Raw genomic sequence first — 20713 nt, 5'->3', positions numbered from 1 at the left:
AAATGAGCTCATTATCACACATGACTGTACAAATGCATTGTCCAACAGGTGTTGAAATAATGGGATTAAAAGGGGAGATCCCATCAGAAAGACAAAAACAATAGCAAACACAAATAGCACTTTTGGAATCTGATTTTAGTCAACACATAAGGGAAGGGTGCACCGGTCCTGGAAATACTGCAATACCAGGTCAATGCGTGGAGTGGACAGAGCAAGCTCTATTTCCATCTCCCTGTTCTAAAAATCCATTTAATATATGGTCCCCAGATAGGGGACGTATCAGATATTAAACTGATAAGAACAGATACTACACTTGATCTTAGCCAAAAGGCCGAGAAGCGATAACCCGAGCGGCCCTTGCCTTGCCCGAGCCTGTCCCATACTGCTGTTCACCCCTTGCAGCGATTGATTCAGCCTACTCCTAGGCAATTCCATGGGGCCCTGCAGGCTCACACACATTTACAGCTACTAAGCGGGAGGGAGGTGAATAAAGGCCGGAGAGGAAGCTACACAGGATTTGCTTCTTTTGCTTGCACCACAATGCAGTGCTGAAAGAGGAGGAATCTACATAAAAACGCCTTCCTGGCAACGCCCAAATGCCCTCCTGCCATGCAGATAAACACTGGCAGCGGCAGCAAGTGCATGCCCACAGCCACCCCTTGTTCCTTCACACCTTGTATCAGCTGTAATCCAGTCCAGTCCAGTCCAGTGCTGCCTGCTGAGCAGCACTGACCAACACTGCCTGGGCCCAGGCTTTTATCTATCTCTGAGGCAGGCCCCATTATGATGTCAGAAAGCTGGCTCTGGAATCCTGAGGGCTCCACTATGACACGTGCAAAGTTCCGTCTGAACTTTATATAAGACGGTGCGGCTCAGTCAGTCACTCAGTGTTGCCTGAGAGGGCAACACTGCAACAGCCGGCCGCCAGGCTGTCTTTTTTTTGCACATTTATTTGCCTCCAGGAGGCCACAAGAGGGAGACAAGGGACTGCAAAATGGAAAATAGGCATCCACCAACTTTACAGACAACTTCTCTTTGCTCCTACAACCTCCATCCTTGCACAGTTTGTTATTCTTCCAGGTAACATAGTAACAAATCCAAATTGCTGCTCTCTTTGTAGGCAAGCAAGGGTTTGTTGCAACTGCAATTCTTACTTCTTCTTGGAAATGTAGGGACGACAGTACATTCCATCACATCCATCTAGTGTACACAGGTAGGTCCATTGTGGCGGGCGGGCTGCTTTAATGGCTGTTTGCTGTTCCCCCTACTCCACTCCACTATTTGACTGTGGTGCTGCATCAATCAATCAGTGGCTGGCTCAGGTGCAGCTCTTTAACCTACCTAAAAGGGAGGGCGGAGAGAAGACAAGGAAGGTGAATGAGCTGTTCCAATGTGAAATGCCGGAAACACAGAAACACAGAAGACACACACACACACACACACACACACACACACACACACACACACACACACACACACACACACACACACACACACAACAAGAGGTGGCAATGTATTAATTAATTGCATTTAATAAATGAGCTCATTATCACACATGACTGTACAAATGCATTGTCCAACAGGTGTTGAAATAATGGGATTAAAAGGGGAGATCCCATCAGAAAGACAAAAACAATAGCAAACACAAATAGCACTTTTGGAATCTGATTTTAGTCAACACATAAGGGAAGGGTGCACCGGTCCTGGAAATACTGCAATACCAGGTCAATGCGTGGAGTGGACAGAGCAAGCTCTATTTCCATCTCCCTGTTCTAAAAATCCATTTAATATATGGTCCCCAGATAGGGGACGTATCAGATATTAAACTGATAAGAACAGATACTACACTTGATCTTAGCCAAAAGGCCGAGAAGCGATAACCCGAGCGGCCCTTGCCTTGCCCGAGCCTGTCCCATACTGCTGTTCACCCCTTGCAGCGATTGATTCAGCCTACTCCTAGGCAATTCCATGGGGCCCTGCAGGCTCACACACATTTACAGCTACTAAGCGGGAGGGAGGTGAATAAAGGCCGGAGAGGAAGCTACACAGGATTTGCTTCTTTTGCTTGCACCACAATGCAGTGCTGAAAGAGGAGGAATCTACATAAAAACGCCTTCCTGGCAACGCCCAAATGCCCTCCTGCCATGCAGATAAACACTGGCAGCGGCAGCAAGTGCATGCCCACAGCCACCCCTTGTTCCTTCACACCTTGTATCAGCTGTAATCCAGTCCAGTCCAGTCCAGTGCTGCCTGCTGAGCAGCACTGACCAACACTGCCTGGGCCCAGGCTTTTATCTATCTCTGAGGCAGGCCCCATTATGATGTCAGAAAGCTGGCTCTGGAATCCTGAGGGCTCCACTATGACACGTGCAAAGTTCCGTCTGAACTTTATATAAGACGGTGCGGCTCAGTCAGTCACTCAGTGTTGCCTGAGAGGGCAACACTGCAACAGCCGGCCGCCAGGCTGTCTTTTTTTTGCACATTTATTTGCCTCCAGGAGGCCACAAGAGGGAGACAAGGGACTGCAAAATGGAAAATAGGCATCCACCAACTTTACAGACAACTTCTCTTTGCTCCTACAACCTCCATCCTTGCACAGTTTGTTATTCTTCCAGGTAACATAGTAACAAATCCAAATTGCTGCTCTCTTTGTAGGCAAGCAAGGGTTTGTTGCAACTGCAATTCTTACTTCTTCTTGGAAATGTAGGGACGACAGTACATTCCATCACATCCATCTAGTGTACACAGGTAGGTCCATTGTGGCGGGCGGGCTGCTTTAATGGCTGTTTGCTGTTCCCCCTACTCCACTCCACTATTTGACTGTGGTGCTGCATCAATCAATCAGTGGCTGGCTCAGGTGCAGCTCTTTAACCTACCTAAAAGGGAGGGCGGAGAGAAGACAAGGAAGGTGAATGAGCTGTTCCAATGTGAAATGCCGGAAACACAGAAACACAGAAGACACACACACACACACACACACACACACACACACACACACACACACACACACACACACACACACACACACACACAACAAGAGGTGGCAATGTATTAATTAATTGCATTTAATAAATGAGCTCATTATCACACATGACTGTACAAATGCATTGTCCAACAGGTGTTGAAATAATGGGATTAAAAGGGGAGATCCCATCAGAAAGACAAAAACAATAGCAAACACAAATAGCACTTTTGGAATCTGATTTTAGTCAACACATAAGGGAAGGGTGCACCGGTCCTGGAAATACTGCAATACCAGGTCAATGCGTGGAGTGGACAGAGCAAGCTCTATTTCCATCTCCCTGTTCTAAAAATCCATTTAATATATGGTCCCCAGATAGGGGACGTATCAGATATTAAACTGATAAGAACAGATACTACACTTGATCTTAGCCAAAAGGCCGAGAAGCGATAACCCGAGCGGCCCTTGCCTTGCCCGAGCCTGTCCCATACTGCTGTTCACCCCTTGCAGCGATTGATTCAGCCTACTCCTAGGCAATTCCATGGGGCCCTGCAGGCTCACACACATTTACAGCTACTAAGCGGGAGGGAGGTGAATAAAGGCCGGAGAGGAAGCTACACAGGATTTGCTTCTTTTGCTTGCACCACAATGCAGTGCTGAAAGAGGAGGAATCTACATAAAAACGCCTTCCTGGCAACGCCCAAATGCCCTCCTGCCATGCAGATAAACACTGGCAGCGGCAGCAAGTGCATGCCCACAGCCACCCCTTGTTCCTTCACACCTTGTATCAGCTGTAATCCAGTCCAGTCCAGTCCAGTGCTGCCTGCTGAGCAGCACTGACCAACACTGCCTGGGCCCAGGCTTTTATCTATCTCTGAGGCAGGCCCCATTATGATGTCAGAAAGCTGGCTCTGGAATCCTGAGGGCTCCACTATGACACGTGCAAAGTTCCGTCTGAACTTTATATAAGACGGTGCGGCTCAGTCAGTCACTCAGTGTTGCCTGAGAGGGCAACACTGCAACAGCCGGCCGCCAGGCTGTCTTTTTTTTGCACATTTATTTGCCTCCAGGAGGCCACAAGAGGGAGACAAGGGACTGCAAAATGGAAAATAGGCATCCACCAACTTTACAGACAACTTCTCTTTGCTCCTACAACCTCCATCCTTGCACAGTTTGTTATTCTTCCAGGTAACATAGTAACAAATCCAAATTGCTGCTCTCTTTGTAGGCAAGCAAGGGTTTGTTGCAACTGCAATTCTTACTTCTTCTTGGAAATGTAGGGACGACAGTACATTCCATCACATCCATCTAGTGTACACAGGTAGGTCCATTGTGGCGGGCGGGCTGCTTTAATGGCTGTTTGCTGTTCCCCCTACTCCACTCCACTATTTGACTGTGGTGCTGCATCAATCAATCAGTGGCTGGCTCAGGTGCAGCTCTTTAACCTACCTAAAAGGGAGGGCGGAGAGAAGACAAGGAAGGTGAATGAGCTGTTCCAATGTGAAATGCCGGAAACACAGAAACACAGAAGACACACACACACACACACACACACACACACACACACACACACACACACACACACACACACACACACACACACACAACAAGAGGTGGCAATGTATTAATTAATTGCATTTAATAAATGAGCTCATTATCACACATGACTGTACAAATGCATTGTCCAACAGGTGTTGAAATAATGGGATTAAAAGGGGAGATCCCATCAGAAAGACAAAAACAATAGCAAACACAAATAGCACTTTTGGAATCTGATTTTAGTCAACACATAAGGGAAGGGTGCACCGGTCCTGGAAATACTGCAATACCAGGTCAATGCGTGGAGTGGACAGAGCAAGCTCTATTTCCATCTCCCTGTTCTAAAAATCCATTTAATATATGGTCCCCAGATAGGGGACGTATCAGATATTAAACTGATAAGAACAGATACTACACTTGATCTTAGCCAAAAGGCCGAGAAGCGATAACCCGAGCGGCCCTTGCCTTGCCCGAGCCTGTCCCATACTGCTGTTCACCCCTTGCAGCGATTGATTCAGCCTACTCCTAGGCAATTCCATGGGGCCCTGCAGGCTCACACACATTTACAGCTACTAAGCGGGAGGGAGGTGAATAAAGGCCGGAGAGGAAGCTACACAGGATTTGCTTCTTTTGCTTGCACCACAATGCAGTGCTGAAAGAGGAGGAATCTACATAAAAACGCCTTCCTGGCAACGCCCAAATGCCCTCCTGCCATGCAGATAAACACTGGCAGCGGCAGCAAGTGCATGCCCACAGCCACCCCTTGTTCCTTCACACCTTGTATCAGCTGTAATCCAGTCCAGTCCAGTCCAGTGCTGCCTGCTGAGCAGCACTGACCAACACTGCCTGGGCCCAGGCTTTTATCTATCTCTGAGGCAGGCCCCATTATGATGTCAGAAAGCTGGCTCTGGAATCCTGAGGGCTCCACTATGACACGTGCAAAGTTCCGTCTGAACTTTATATAAGACGGTGCGGCTCAGTCAGTCACTCAGTGTTGCCTGAGAGGGCAACACTGCAACAGCCGGCCGCCAGGCTGTCTTTTTTTTGCACATTTATTTGCCTCCAGGAGGCCACAAGAGGGAGACAAGGGACTGCAAAATGGAAAATAGGCATCCACCAACTTTACAGACAACTTCTCTTTGCTCCTACAACCTCCATCCTTGCACAGTTTGTTATTCTTCCAGGTAACATAGTAACAAATCCAAATTGCTGCTCTCTTTGTAGGCAAGCAAGGGTTTGTTGCAACTGCAATTCTTACTTCTTCTTGGAAATGTAGGGACGACAGTACATTCCATCACATCCATCTAGTGTACACAGGTAGGTCCATTGTGGCGGGCGGGCTGCTTTAATGGCTGTTTGCTGTTCCCCCTACTCCACTCCACTATTTGACTGTGGTGCTGCATCAATCAATCAGTGGCTGGCTCAGGTGCAGCTCTTTAACCTACCTAAAAGGGAGGGCGGAGAGAAGACAAGGAAGGTGAATGAGCTGTTCCAATGTGAAATGCCGGAAACACAGAAACACAGAAGACACACACACACACACACACACACACACACACACACACACACACACACACACACACACACACACACACACAACAAGAGGTGGCAATGTATTAATTAATTGCATTTAATAAATGAGCTCATTATCACACATGACTGTACAAATGCATTGTCCAACAGGTGTTGAAATAATGGGATTAAAAGGGGAGATCCCATCAGAAAGACAAAAACAATAGCAAACACAAATAGCACTTTTGGAATCTGATTTTAGTCAACACATAAGGGAAGGGTGCACCGGTCCTGGAAATACTGCAATACCAGGTCAATGCGTGGAGTGGACAGAGCAAGCTCTATTTCCATCTCCCTGTTCTAAAAATCCATTTAATATATGGTCCCCAGATAGGGGACGTATCAGATATTAAACTGATAAGAACAGATTTTTTTTTTTTTTTTTTTTTTTTTTTTTTTTTATCATTCAGATCACGTCTTAAAAATCATAAAATTCAAAATAAAAAAGACTTAGATCATCACAATGAAAACTGAAAACGTATAATTAACTTTTGTTTTCCTCTTTCCTTTTTTCCTTTTAAGAAATCAAAAAAACATTCCTTTTTTAACAGCAATAGTTCCTAACATATCCACTAAATGTTCCTGCAAATCATTACCATCCCATTCACAGTTTACAATGCACGCTAACCACGTTGGCACACCATACCGTTCAAGAAACCCTGGTAAATTTTCTCTTACACAGAGCCGCACCCTTCTCCGCATTTTTTCAAAATTAATTTTACTACGTAACTGCTCTACTTCTTCCAGTAACCTGTCTCTTTCTGCTCTTTCCTCTTCTGAAATGACACTTTTTTTCTTTCTCTCTGCTTTTTTCCTTTTTTTCTCATCACTTTGCCCACTTCCTTCCAATTTCTGAAGCTTTCCTTCTTCCAAACTAACTTCCGCTTCCTTTCTTTTGACTATCTTCTTATTTTCGTCTTGTACCTCACGTTTGCTTTTCTTTGGGCATGATTTGAATATGTGCCCCTCCTCTCCACACATATTACATACTTTCCCTTTCTGACATTCATTATACTTATGTCCCTCTTGCAGACATTTTGTACACATTACTTTCTCACACGTTTCTCTCTCATGACCATAATCTTTACAATTCAAACAAAACATATCCATTCCCAAAAAAAATAAATTTCCACATGCACTTCCAATCTTAAACCGCGCTGGAGGAAACAATAGGTTTCCAGATTCACCAATTCTTGCAAATTTACAAAGAAATTTCCATTTCCCAGTCCAAAATCCAAAGGGGTTAAACACTTTCCCCTTTCCCACCACCTCCTCACAAAACTTAGTGAGAAATGACTTAATGTCCTCTTCTTCCACGTAAGGCGAAAACATCTTTACGACCACCAACTTCTTGTTTGGCACAAAATGTGGTGTTACCTTCACACCCACAAGTCTTGGGTCCCTTTTACCTTCCTTCAAGCGTTCCAAAAAAACCAGAATAAATTTCTTCTGTAGCGAAGGTAACGTCAAAGCACCCTCTCCTCGGATAGTCCATCACCGCCAAAATGCACGATCTCTCCAGCTGAAAGAAATCCAACAAAAGGACCTTCGTGATGAACTCCAAATCCTTCCTTTGCCTCTCAGATTCCTCCACGAAAAACCGGACCGCATTCCTGGTTCGCATATGTTCGGGAATTTCCTCCATCCTGCTCCAAAAGAATTCCAGCAATCTCCAAAGAAATACCTTCAGTACCGGAGTACCAGGCAGGTGATCGCTCCCCGTTGCCCTGGACTAATCCTCCTCCCCAATAGCAGCAGAGGGGTGAAGTCTCTCCTAAGAGAAACGATCCCCCCAGGCCAAGGAAAAGGGTACCAGGGCACCTCCTGACCAAGAAACAAGGCAATACCCTAAAGTACTACACTTGATCTTAGCCAAAAGGCCGAGAAGCGATAACCCGAGCGGCCCTTGCCTTGCCCGAGCCTGTCCCATACTGCTGTTCACCCCTTGCAGCGATTGATTCAGCCTACTCCTAGGCAATTCCATGGGGCCCTGCAGGCTCACACACATTTACAGCTACTAAGCGGGAGGGAGGTGAATAAAGGCCGGAGAGGAAGCTACACAGGATTTGCTTCTTTTGCTTGCACCACAATGCAGTGCTGAAAGAGGAGGAATCTACATAAAAACGCCTTCCTGGCAACGCCCAAATGCCCTCCTGCCATGCAGATAAACACTGGCAGCGGCAGCAAGTGCATGCCCACAGCCACCCCTTGTTCCTTCACACCTTGTATCAGCTGTAATCCAGTCCAGTCCAGTCCAGTGCTGCCTGCTGAGCAGCACTGACCAACACTGCCTGGGCCCAGGCTTTTATCTATCTCTGAGGCAGGCCCCATTATGATGTCAGAAAGCTGGCTCTGGAATCCTGAGGGCTCCACTATGACACGTGCAAAGTTCCGTCTGAACTTTATATAAGACGGTGCGGCTCAGTCAGTCACTCAGTGTTGCCTGAGAGGGCAACACTGCAACAGCCGGCCGCCAGGCTGTCTTTTTTTTGCACATTTATTTGCCTCCAGGAGGCCACAAGAGGGAGACAAGGGACTGCAAAATGGAAAATAGGCATCCACCAACTTTACAGACAACTTCTCTTTGCTCCTACAACCTCCATCCTTGCACAGTTTGTTATTCTTCCAGGTAACATAGTAACAAATCCAAATTGCTGCTCTCTTTGTAGGCAAGCAAGGGTTTGTTGCAACTGCAATTCTTACTTCTTCTTGGAAATGTAGGGACGACAGTACATTCCATCACATCCATCTAGTGTACACAGGTAGGTCCATTGTGGCGGGCGGGCTGCTTTAATGGCTGTTTGCTGTTCCCCCTACTCCACTCCACTATTTGACTGTGGTGCTGCATCAATCAATCAGTGGCTGGCTCAGGTGCAGCTCTTTAACCTACCTAAAAGGGAGGGCGGAGAGAAGACAAGGAAGGTGAATGAGCTGTTCCAATGTGAAATGCCGGAAACACAGAAACACAGAAGACACACACACACACACACACACACACACACACACACACACACACACACACACACACACACACACACACACACACACACACACAACAAGAGGTGGCAATGTATTAATTAATTGCATTTAATAAATGAGCTCATTATCACACATGACTGTACAAATGCATTGTCCAACAGGTGTTGAAATAATGGGATTAAAAGGGGAGATCCCATCAGAAAGACAAAAACAATAGCAAACACAAATAGCACTTTTGGAATCTGATTTTAGTCAACACATAAGGGAAGGGTGCACCGGTCCTGGAAATACTGCAATACCAGGTCAATGCGTGGAGTGGACAGAGCAAGCTCTATTTCCATCTCCCTGTTCTAAAAATCCATTTAATATATGGTCCCCAGATAGGGGACGTATCAGATATTAAACTGATAAGAACAGATACTACACTTGATCTTAGCCAAAAGGCCGAGAAGCGATAACCCGAGCGGCCCTTGCCTTGCCCGAGCCTGTCCCATACTGCTGTTCACCCCTTGCAGCGATTGATTCAGCCTACTCCTAGGCAATTCCATGGGGCCCTGCAGGCTCACACACATTTACAGCTACTAAGCGGGAGGGAGGTGAATAAAGGCCGGAGAGGAAGCTACACAGGATTTGCTTCTTTTGCTTGCACCACAATGCAGTGCTGAAAGAGGAGGAATCTACATAAAAACGCCTTCCTGGCAACGCCCAAATGCCCTCCTGCCATGCAGATAAACACTGGCAGCGGCAGCAAGTGCATGCCCACAGCCACCCCTTGTTCCTTCACACCTTGTATCAGCTGTAATCCAGTCCAGTCCAGTCCAGTGCTGCCTGCTGAGCAGCACTGACCAACACTGCCTGGGCCCAGGCTTTTATCTATCTCTGAGGCAGGCCCCATTATGATGTCAGAAAGCTGGCTCTGGAATCCTGAGGGCTCCACTATGACACGTGCAAAGTTCCGTCTGAACTTTATATAAGACGGTGCGGCTCAGTCAGTCACTCAGTGTTGCCTGAGAGGGCAACACTGCAACAGCCGGCCGCCAGGCTGTCTTTTTTTTGCACATTTATTTGCCTCCAGGAGGCCACAAGAGGGAGACAAGGGACTGCAAAATGGAAAATAGGCATCCACCAACTTTACAGACAACTTCTCTTTGCTCCTACAACCTCCATCCTTGCACAGTTTGTTATTCTTCCAGGTAACATAGTAACAAATCCAAATTGCTGCTCTCTTTGTAGGCAAGCAAGGGTTTGTTGCAACTGCAATTCTTACTTCTTCTTGGAAATGTAGGGACGACAGTACATTCCATCACATCCATCTAGTGTACACAGGTAGGTCCATTGTGGCGGGCGGGCTGCTTTAATGGCTGTTTGCTGTTCCCCCTACTCCACTCCACTATTTGACTGTGGTGCTGCATCAATCAATCAGTGGCTGGCTCAGGTGCAGCTCTTTAACCTACCTAAAAGGGAGGGCGGAGAGAAGACAAGGAAGGTGAATGAGCTGTTCCAATGTGAAATGCCGGAAACACAGAAACACAGAAGACACACACACACACACACACACACACACACACACACACACACACACACACACACACACACACACACACACACACACACAAGAGGTGGCAATGTATTAATTAATTGCATTTAATAAATGAGCTCATTATCACACATGACTGTACAAATGCATTGTCCAACAGGTGTTGAAATAATGGGATTAAAAGGGGAGATCCCATCAGAAAGACAAAAACAATAGCAAACACAAATAGCACTTTTGGAATCTGATTTTAGTCAACACATAAGGGAAGGGTGCACCGGTCCTGGAAATACTGCAATACCAGGTCAATGCGTGGAGTGGACAGAGCAAGCTCTATTTCCATCTCCCTGTTCTAAAAATCCATTTAATATATGGTCCCCAGATAGGGGACGTATCAGATATTAAACTGATAAGAACAGATACTACACTTGATCTTAGCCAAAAGGCCGAGAAGCGATAACCCGAGCGGCCCTTGCCTTGCCCGAGCCTGTCCCATACTGCTGTTCACCCCTTGCAGCGATTGATTCAGCCTACTCCTAGGCAATTCCATGGGGCCCTGCAGGCTCACACACATTTACAGCTACTAAGCGGGAGGGAGGTGAATAAAGGCCGGAGAGGAAGCTACACAGGATTTGCTTCTTTTGCTTGCACCACAATGCAGTGCTGAAAGAGGAGGAATCTACATAAAAACGCCTTCCTGGCAACGCCCAAATGCCCTCCTGCCATGCAGATAAACACTGGCAGCGGCAGCAAGTGCATGCCCACAGCCACCCCTTGTTCCTTCACACCTTGTATCAGCTGTAATCCAGTCCAGTCCAGTCCAGTGCTGCCTGCTGAGCAGCACTGACCAACACTGCCTGGGCCCAGGCTTTTATCTATCTCTGAGGCAGGCCCCATTATGATGTCAGAAAGCTGGCTCTGGAATCCTGAGGGCTCCACTATGACACGTGCAAAGTTCCGTCTGAACTTTATATAAGACGGTGCGGCTCAGTCAGTCACTCAGTGTTGCCTGAGAGGGCAACACTGCAACAGCCGGCCGCCAGGCTGTCTTTTTTTTGCACATTTATTTGCCTCCAGGAGGCCACAAGAGGGAGACAAGGGACTGCAAAATGGAAAATAGGCATCCACCAACTTTACAGACAACTTCTCTTTGCTCCTACAACCTCCATCCTTGCACAGTTTGTTATTCTTCCAGGTAACATAGTAACAAATCCAAATTGCTGCTCTCTTTGTAGGCAAGCAAGGGTTTGTTGCAACTGCAATTCTTACTTCTTCTTGGAAATGTAGGGACGACAGTACATTCCATCACATCCATCTAGTGTACACAGGTAGGTCCATTGTGGCGGGCGGGCTGCTTTAATGGCTGTTTGCTGTTCCCCCTACTCCACTCCACTATTTGACTGTGGTGCTGCATCAATCAATCAGTGGCTGGCTCAGGTGCAGCTCTTTAACCTACCTAAAAGGGAGGGCGGAGAGAAGACAAGGAAGGTGAATGAGCTGTTCCAATGTGAAATGCCGGAAACACAGAAACACAGAAGACACACACACACACACACACACACACACACACACACACACACACACACACACACACACACACACACACACACACACAACAAGAGGTGGCAATGTATTAATTAATTGCATTTAATAAATGAGCTCATTATCACACATGACTGTACAAATGCATTGTCCAACAGGTGTTGAAATAATGGGATTAAAAGGGGAGATCCCATCAGAAAGACAAAAACAATAGCAAACACAAATAGCACTTTTGGAATCTGATTTTAGTCAACACATAAGGGAAGGGTGCACCGGTCCTGGAAATACTGCAATACCAGGTCAATGCGTGGAGTGGACAGAGCAAGCTCTATTTCCATCTCCCTGTTCTAAAAATCCATTTAATATATGGTCCCCAGATAGGGGACGTATCAGATATTAAACTGATAAGAACAGATACTACACTTGATCTTAGCCAAAAGGCCGAGAAGCGATAACCCGAGCGGCCCTTGCCTTGCCCGAGCCTGTCCCATACTGCTGTTCACCCCTTGCAGCGATTGATTCAGCCTACTCCTAGGCAATTCCATGGGGCCCTGCAGGCTCACACACATTTACAGCTACTAAGCGGGAGGGAGGTGAATAAAGGCCGGAGAGGAAGCTACACAGGATTTGCTTCTTTTGCTTGCACCACAATGCAGTGCTGAAAGAGGAGGAATCTACATAAAAACGCCTTCCTGGCAACGCCCAAATGCCCTCCTGCCATGCAGATAAACACTGGCAGCGGCAGCAAGTGCATGCCCACAGCCACCCCTTGTTCCTTCACACCTTGTATCAGCTGTAATCCAGTCCAGTCCAGTCCAGTGCTGCCTGCTGAGCAGCACTGACCAACACTGCCTGGGCCCAGGCTTTTATCTATCTCTGAGGCAGGCCCCATTATGATGTCAGAAAGCTGGCTCTGGAATCCTGAGGGCTCCACTATGACACGTGCAAAGTTCCGTCTGAACTTTATATAAGACGGTGCGGCTCAGTCAGTCACTCAGTGTTGCCTGAGAGGGCAACACTGCAACAGCCGGCCGCCAGGCTGTCTTTTTTTTGCACATTTATTTGCCTCCAGGAGGCCACAAGAGGGAGACAAGGGACTGCAAAATGGAAAATAGGCATCCACCAACTTTACAGACAACTTCTCTTTGCTCCTACAACCTCCATCCTTGCACAGTTTGTTATTCTTCCAGGTAACATAGTAACAAATCCAAATTGCTGCTCTCTTTGTAGGCAAGCAAGGGTTTGTTGCAACTGCAATTCTTACTTCTTCTTGGAAATGTAGGGACGACAGTACATTCCATCACATCCATCTAGTGTACACAGGTAGGTCCATTGTGGCGGGCGGGCTGCTTTAATGGCTGTTTGCTGTTCCCCCTACTCCACTCCACTATTTGACTGTGGTGCTGCATCAATCAATCAGTGGCTGGCTCAGGTGCAGCTCTTTAACCTACCTAAAAGGGAGGGCGGAGAGAAGACAAGGAAGGTGAATGAGCTGTTCCAATGTGAAATGCCGGAAACACAGAAGACACACACACACACACACACACACACACACACACACACACACACACACACACACACACACACACACACACACACACACAAGAGGTGGCAATGTATTAATTAATTGCATTTAATAAATGAGCTCATTATCACACATGACTGTACAAATGCATTGTCCAACAGGTGTTGAAATAATGGGATTAAAAGGGGAGATCCCATCAGAAAGACAAAAACAATAGCAAACACAAATAGCACTTTTGGAATCTGATTTTAGTCAACACATAAGGGAAGGGTGCACCGGTCCTGGAAATACTGCAATACCAGGTCAATGCGTGGAGTGGACAGAGCAAGCTCTATTTCCATCTCCCTGTTCTAAAAATCCATTTAATATATGGTCCCCAGATAGGGGACGTATCAGATATTAAACTGATAAGAACAGATACTACACTTGATCTTAGCCAAAAGGCCGAGAAGCGATAACCCGAGCGGCCCTTGCCTTGCCCGAGCCTGTCCCATACTGCTGTTCACCCCTTGCAGCGATTGATTCAGCCTACTCCTAGGCAATTCCATGGGGCCCTGCAGGCTCACACACATTTACAGCTACTAAGCGGGAGGGAGGTGAATAAAGGCCGGAGAGGAAGCTACACAGGATTTGCTTCTTTTGCTTGCACCACAATGCAGTGCTGAAAGAGGAGGAATCTACATAAAAACGCCTTCCTGGCAACGCCCAAATGCCCTCCTGCCATGCAGATAAACACTGGCAGCGGCAGCAAGTGCATGCCCACAGCCACCCCTTGTTCCTTCACACCTTGTATCAGCTGTAATCCAGTCCAGTCCAGTCCAGTGCTGCCTGCTGAGCAGCACTGACCAACACTGCCTGGGCCCAGGCTTTTATCTATCTCTGAGGCAGGCCCCATTATGATGTCAGAAAGCTGGCTCTGGAATCCTGAGGGCTCCACTATGACACGTGCAAAGTTCCGTCTGAACTTTATATAAGACGGTGCGGCTCAGTCAGTCACTCAGTGTTGCCTGAGAGGGCAACACTGCAACAGCCGGCCGCCAGGCTGTCTTTTTTTTGCACATTTATTTGCCTCCAGGAGGCCACAAGAGGGAGACAAGGGACTGCAAAATGGAAAATAGGCATCCACCAACTTTACAGACAACTTCTCTTTGCTCCTACAACCTCCATCCTTGCACAGTTTGTTATTCTTCCAGGTAACATAGTAACAAATCCAAATTGCTGCTCTCTTTGTAGGCAAGCAAGGGTTTGTTGCAACTGCAATTCTTACTTCTTCTTGGAAATGTAGGGACGACAGTACATTCCATCACATCCATCTAGTGTACACAGGTAGGTCCATTGTGGCGGGCGGGCTGCTTTAATGGCTGTTTGCTGTTCCCCCTACTCCACTCCACTATTTGACTGTGGTGCTGCATCAATCAATCAGTGGCTGGCTCAGGTGCAGCTCTTTAACCTACCTAAAAGGGAGGGCGGAGAGAAGACAAGGAAGGTGAATGAGCTGTTCCAATGTGAAATGCCGGAAACACAGAAACACAGAAGACACACACACACACACACACACACACACACACACACACACACACACACACACACACACACACACACACACACACACAACAAGAGGTGGCAATGTATTAATTAATTGCATTTAATAAATGAGCTCATTATCACACATGACTGTACAAATGCATTGTCCAACAGGTGTTGAAATAATGGGATTAAAAGGGGAGATCCCATCAGAAAGACAAAAACAATAGCAAACACAAATAGCACTTTTGGAATCTGATTTTAGTCAACACATAAGGGAAGGGTGCACCGGTCCTGGAAATACTGCAATACCAGGTCAATGCGTGGAGTGGACAGAGCAAGCTCTATTTCCATCTCCCTGTTCTAAAAATCCATTTAATATATGGTCCCCAGATAGGGGACGTATCAGATATTAAACTGATAAGAACAGATACTACACTTGATCTTAGCCAAAAGGCCGAGAAGCGATAACCCGAGCGGCCCTTGCCTTGCCCGAGCCTGTCCCATACTGCTGTTCACCCCTTGCAGCGATTGATTCAGCCTACTCCTAGGCAATTCCATGGGGCCCTGCAGGCTCACACACATTTACAGCTACTAAGCGGGAGGGAGGTGAATAAAGGCCGGAGAGGAAGCTACACAGGATTTGCTTCTTTTGCTTGCACCACAATGCAGTGCTGAAAGAGGAGGAATCTACATAAAAACGCCTTCCTGGCAACGCCCAAATGCCCTCCTGCCATGCAGATAAACACTGGCAGCGGCAGCAAGTGCATGCCCACAGCCACCCCTTGTTCCTTCACACCTTGTATCAGCTGTAATCCAGTCCAGTCCAGTCCAGTGCTGCCTGCTGAGCAGCACTGACCAACACTGCCTGGGCCCAGGCTTTTATCTATCTCTGAGGCAGGCCCCATTATGATGTCAGAAAGCTGGCTCTGGAATCCTGAGGGCTCCACTATGACACGTGCAAAGTTCCGTCTGAACTTTATATAAGACGGTGCGGCTCAGTCAGTCACTCAGTGTTGCCTGAGAGGGCAACACTGCAACAGCCGGCCGCCAGGCTGTCTTTTTTTTGCACATTTATTTGCCTCCAGGAGGCCACAAGAGGGAGACAAGGGACTGCAAAATGGAAAATAGGCATCCACCAACTTTACAGACAACTTCTCTTTGCTCCTACAACCTCCATCCTTGCACAGTTTGTTATTCTTCCAGGTAACATAGTAACAAATCCAAATTGCTGCTCTCTTTGTAGGCAAGCAAGGGTTTGTTGCAACTGCAATTCTTACTTCTTCTTGGAAATGTAGGGACGACAGTACATTCCATCACATCCATCTAGTGTACACAGGTAGGTCCATTGTGGCGGGCGGGCTGCTTTAATGGCTGTTTGCTGTTCCCCCTACTCCACTCCACTATTTGACTGTGGTGCTGCATCAATCAATCAGTGGCTGGCTCAGGTGCAGCTCTTTAACCTACCTAAAAGGGAGGGCGGAGAGAAGACAAGGAAGGTGAATGAGCTGTTCCAATGTGAAATGCCGGAAACACAGAAACACAGAAGACACACACACACACACACACACACACACACACACACACACACACACACACACACACACACACACACACACACACAACAAGAGGTGGCAATGTATTAATTAATTGCATTTAATAAATGAGCTCATTATCACACATGACTGTACAAATGCATTGTCCAACAGGTGTTGAAATAATGGGATTAAAAGGGGAGATCCCATCAGAAAGACAAAAACAATAGCAAACACAAATAGCACTTTTGGAATCTGATTTTAGTCAACACATAAGGGAAGGGTGCACCGGTCCTGGAAATACTGCAATACCAGGTCAATGCGTGGAGTGGACAGAGCAAGCTCTATTTCCATCTCCCTGTTCTAAAAATCCATTTAATATATGGTCCCCAGATAGGGGACGTATCAGATATTAAACTGATAAGAACAGATACTACACTTGATCTTAGCCAAAAGGCCGAGAAGCGATAACCCGAGCGGCCCTTGCCTTGCCCGAGCCTGTCCCATACTGCTGTTCACCCCTTGCAGCGATTGATTCAGCCTACTCCTAGGCAATTCCATGGGGCCCTGCAGGCTCACACACATTTACAGCTACTAAGCGGGAGGGAGGTGAATAAAGGCCGGAGAGGAAGCTACACAGGATTTGCTTCTTTTGCTTGCACCACAATGCAGTGCTGAAAGAGGAGGAATCTACATAAAAACGCCTTCCTGGCAACGCCCAAATGCCCTCCTGCCATGCAGATAAACACTGGCAGCGGCAGCAAGTGCATGCCCACAGCCACCCCTTGTTCCTTCACACCTTGTATCAGCTGTAATCCAGTCCAGTCCAGTCCAGTGCTGCCTGCTGAGCAGCACTGACCAACACTGCCTGGGCCCAGGCTTTTATCTATCTCTGAGGCAGGCCCCATTATGATGTCAGAAAGCTGGCTCTGGAATCCTGAGGGCTCCACTATGACACGTGCAAAGTTCCGTCTGAACTTTATATAAGACGGTGCGGCTCAGTCAGTCACTCAGTGTTGCCTGAGAGGGCAACACTGCAACAGCCGGCCGCCAGGCTGTCTTTTTTTTGCACATTTATTTGCCTCCAGGAGGCCACAAGAGGGAGACAAGGGACTGCAAAATGGAAAATAGGCATCCACCAACTTTACAGACAACTTCTCTTTGCTCCTACAACCTCCATCCTTGCACAGTTTGTTATTCTTCCAGGTAACATAGTAACAAATCCAAATTGCTGCTCTCTTTGTAGGCAAGCAAGGGTTTGTTGCAACTGCAATTCTTACTTCTTCTTGGAAATGTAGGGACGACAGTACATTCCATCACATCCATCTAGTGTACACAGGTAGGTCCATTGTGGCGGGCGGGCTGCTTTAATGGCTGTTTGCTGTTCCCCCTACTCCACTCCACTATTTGACTGTGGTGCTGCATCAATCAATCAGTGGCTGGCTCAGGTGCAGCTCTTTAACCTACCTAAAAGGGAGGGCGGAGAGAAGACAAGGAAGGTGAATGAGCTGTTCCAATGTGAAATGCCGGAAACACAGAAACACAGAAGACACACACACACACACACACACACACACACACACACACACACACACACACACACACACACACACACACACACACAACAAGAGGTGGCAATGTATTAATTAATTGCATTTAATAAATGAGCTCATTATCACACATGACTGTACAAATGCATTGTCCAACAGGTGTTGAAATAATGGGATTAAAAGGGGAGATCCCATCAGAAAGACAAAAACAATAGCAAACACAAATAGCACTTTTGGAATCTGATTTTAGTCAACACATAAGGGAAGGGTGCACCGGTCCTGGAAATACTGCAATACCAGGTCAATGCGTGGAGTGGACAGAGCAAGCTCTATTTCCATCTCCCTGTTCTAAAAATCCATTTAATATATGGTCCCCAGATAGGGGACGTATCAGATATTAAACTGATAAGAACAGATACTACACTTGATCTTAGCCAAAAGGCCGAGAAGCGATAACCCGAGCGGCCCTTGCCTTGCCCGAGCCTGTCCCATACTGCTGTTCACCCCTTGCAGCGATTGATTCAGCCTACTCCTAGGCAATTCCATGGGGCCCTGCAGGCTCACACACATTTACAGCTACTAAGCGGGAGGGAGGTGAATAAAGGCCGGAGAGGAAGCTACACAGGATTTGCTTCTTTTGCTTGCACCACAATGCAGTGCTGAAAGAGGAGGAATCTACATAAAAACGCCTTCCTGGCAACGCCCAAATGCCCTCCTGCCATGCAGATAAACACTGGCAGCGGCAGCAAGTGCATGCCCACAGCCACCCCTTGTTCCTTCACACCTTGTATCAGCTGTAATCCAGTCCAGTCCAGTCCAGTGCTGCCTGCTGAGCAGCACTGACCAACACTGCCTGGGCCCAGGCTTTTATCTATCTCTGAGGCAGGCCCCATTATGATGTCAGAAAGCTGGCTCTGGAATCCTGAGGGCTCCACTATGACACGTGCAAAGTTCCGTCTGAACTTTATATAAGACGGTGCGGCTCAGTCAGTCACTCAGTGTTGCCTGAGAGGGCAACACTGCAACAGCCGGCCGCCAGGCTGTCTTTTTTTTGCACATTTATTTGCCTCCAGGAGGCCACAAGAGGGAGACAAGGGACTGCAAAATGGAAAATAGGCATCCACCAACTTTACAGACAACTTCTCTTTGCTCCTACAACCTCCATCCTTGCACAGTTTGTTATTCTTCCAGGTAACATAGTAACAAATCCAAATTGCTGCTCTCTTTGTAGGCAAGCAAGGGTTTGTTGCAACTGCAATTCTTACTTCTTCTTGGAAATGTAGGGACGACAGTACATTCCATCACATCCATCTAGTGTACACAGGTAGGTCCATTGTGGCGGGCGGGCTGCTTTAATGGCTGTTTGCTGTTCCCCCTACTCCACTCCACTATTTGACTGTGGTGCTGCATCAATCAATCAGTGGCTGGCTCAGGTGCAGCTCTTTAACCTACCTAAAAGGGAGGGCGGAGAGAAGACAAGGAAGGTGAATGAGCTGTTCCAATGTGAAATGCCGGAAACACAGAAACACAGAAGACACACACACACACACACACACACACACACACACACACACACACACACACACACACACACACACACACACACACAACAAGAGGTGGCAATGTATTAATTAATTGCATTTAATAAATGAGCTCATTATCACACATGACTGTACAAATGCATTGTCCAACAGGTGTTGAAATAATGGGATTAAAAGGGGAGATCCCATCAGAAAGACAAAAACAATAGCAAACACAAATAGCACTTTTGGAATCTGATTTTAGTCAACACATAAGGGAAGGGTGCACCGGTCCTGGAAATACTGCAATACCAGGTCAATGCGTGGAGTGGACAGAGCAAGCTCTATTTCCATCTCCCTGTTCTAAAAATCCATTTAATATATGGTCCCCAGATAGGGGACGTATCAGATATTAAACTGATAAGAACAGATACTACACTTGATCTTAGCCAAAAGGCCGAGAAGCGATAACCCGAGCGGCCCTTGCCTTGCCCGAGCCTGTCCCATACTGCTGTTCACCCCTTGCAGCGATTGATTCAGCCTACTCCTAGGCAATTCCATGGGGCCCTGCAGGCTCACACACATTTACAGCTACTAAGCGGGAGGGAGGTGAATAAAGGCCGGAGAGGAAGCTACACAGGATTTGCTTCTTTTGCTTGCACCACAATGCAGTGCTGAAAGAGGAGGAATCTACATAAAAACGCCTTCCTGGCAACGCCCAAATGCCCTCCTGCCATGCAGATAAACACTGGCAGCGGCAGCAAGTGCATGCCCACAGCCACCCCTTGTTCCTTCACACCTTGTATCAGCTGTAATCCAGTCCAGTCCAGTCCAGTGCTGCCTGCTGAGCAGCACTGACCAACACTGCCTGGGCCCAGGCTTTTATCTATCTCTGAGGCAGGCCCCATTATGATGTCAGAAAGCTGGCTCT

General features: G+C 47.2%; 12 non-coding genes and 2 pseudogenes across 12 annotated transcripts; all 14 read right to left on the bottom strand.

Moving 5' to 3' along the window:
• Positions 1–152: 152 nt before the first annotated feature.
• On the bottom strand, positions 153–343 carry LOC142703487 (U2 spliceosomal RNA). Its single transcript, XR_012867538.1, has one exon. It is a non-coding gene; the product is annotated as a U2 spliceosomal RNA (small nuclear RNA).
• A 1344-nt stretch (positions 344–1687) lies between these two features.
• LOC142703486 (U2 spliceosomal RNA) lies at positions 1688–1878 on the bottom strand. The gene has a single exon (XR_012867537.1). It is a non-coding gene; the product is annotated as a U2 spliceosomal RNA (small nuclear RNA).
• A 1344-nt stretch (positions 1879–3222) lies between these two features.
• On the bottom strand, positions 3223–3413 carry LOC142703485 (U2 spliceosomal RNA). The gene has a single exon (XR_012867536.1). It is a non-coding gene; the product is annotated as a U2 spliceosomal RNA (small nuclear RNA).
• Positions 3414–4757: 1344 nt separating this feature from the next.
• LOC142703484 (U2 spliceosomal RNA) lies at positions 4758–4948 on the bottom strand. Its single transcript, XR_012867535.1, has one exon. It is a non-coding gene; the product is annotated as a U2 spliceosomal RNA (small nuclear RNA).
• A 1340-nt stretch (positions 4949–6288) lies between these two features.
• Positions 6289–6502, bottom strand: LOC142703501 (U2 spliceosomal RNA; annotated as a pseudogene).
• Positions 6503–7854: 1352 nt separating this feature from the next.
• LOC142703502 (U2 spliceosomal RNA) lies at positions 7855–7965 on the bottom strand (annotated as a pseudogene).
• A 1352-nt stretch (positions 7966–9317) lies between these two features.
• Positions 9318–9508, bottom strand: LOC142703483 (U2 spliceosomal RNA). The gene has a single exon (XR_012867534.1). It is a non-coding gene; the product is annotated as a U2 spliceosomal RNA (small nuclear RNA).
• Positions 9509–10853: 1345 nt separating this feature from the next.
• LOC142703482 (U2 spliceosomal RNA) lies at positions 10854–11044 on the bottom strand. The gene has a single exon (XR_012867533.1). It is a non-coding gene; the product is annotated as a U2 spliceosomal RNA (small nuclear RNA).
• A 1346-nt stretch (positions 11045–12390) lies between these two features.
• Positions 12391–12581, bottom strand: LOC142703481 (U2 spliceosomal RNA). Its single transcript, XR_012867532.1, has one exon. It is a non-coding gene; the product is annotated as a U2 spliceosomal RNA (small nuclear RNA).
• Positions 12582–13918: 1337 nt separating this feature from the next.
• LOC142703505 (U2 spliceosomal RNA) lies at positions 13919–14109 on the bottom strand. Its single transcript, XR_012867552.1, has one exon. It is a non-coding gene; the product is annotated as a U2 spliceosomal RNA (small nuclear RNA).
• A 1346-nt stretch (positions 14110–15455) lies between these two features.
• On the bottom strand, positions 15456–15646 carry LOC142703504 (U2 spliceosomal RNA). Its single transcript, XR_012867551.1, has one exon. It is a non-coding gene; the product is annotated as a U2 spliceosomal RNA (small nuclear RNA).
• A 1344-nt stretch (positions 15647–16990) lies between these two features.
• On the bottom strand, positions 16991–17181 carry LOC142703503 (U2 spliceosomal RNA). The gene has a single exon (XR_012867550.1). It is a non-coding gene; the product is annotated as a U2 spliceosomal RNA (small nuclear RNA).
• Positions 17182–18525: 1344 nt separating this feature from the next.
• On the bottom strand, positions 18526–18716 carry LOC142703492 (U2 spliceosomal RNA). Its single transcript, XR_012867542.1, has one exon. It is a non-coding gene; the product is annotated as a U2 spliceosomal RNA (small nuclear RNA).
• A 1344-nt stretch (positions 18717–20060) lies between these two features.
• On the bottom strand, positions 20061–20251 carry LOC142703480 (U2 spliceosomal RNA). The gene has a single exon (XR_012867531.1). It is a non-coding gene; the product is annotated as a U2 spliceosomal RNA (small nuclear RNA).
• Between the last annotated feature and the right edge of the window lie 462 nt (positions 20252–20713).

This window comes from Rhinoderma darwinii, unplaced genomic scaffold, assembly GCF_050947455.1.
Source record: "Rhinoderma darwinii isolate aRhiDar2 unplaced genomic scaffold, aRhiDar2.hap1 Scaffold_2746, whole genome shotgun sequence".
In the NCBI taxonomy this organism is placed as follows: Eukaryota; Metazoa; Chordata; class Amphibia; order Anura; family Rhinodermatidae; genus Rhinoderma; species Rhinoderma darwinii.
This window is presented reverse-complemented; position numbering and strand designations above follow the sequence as displayed.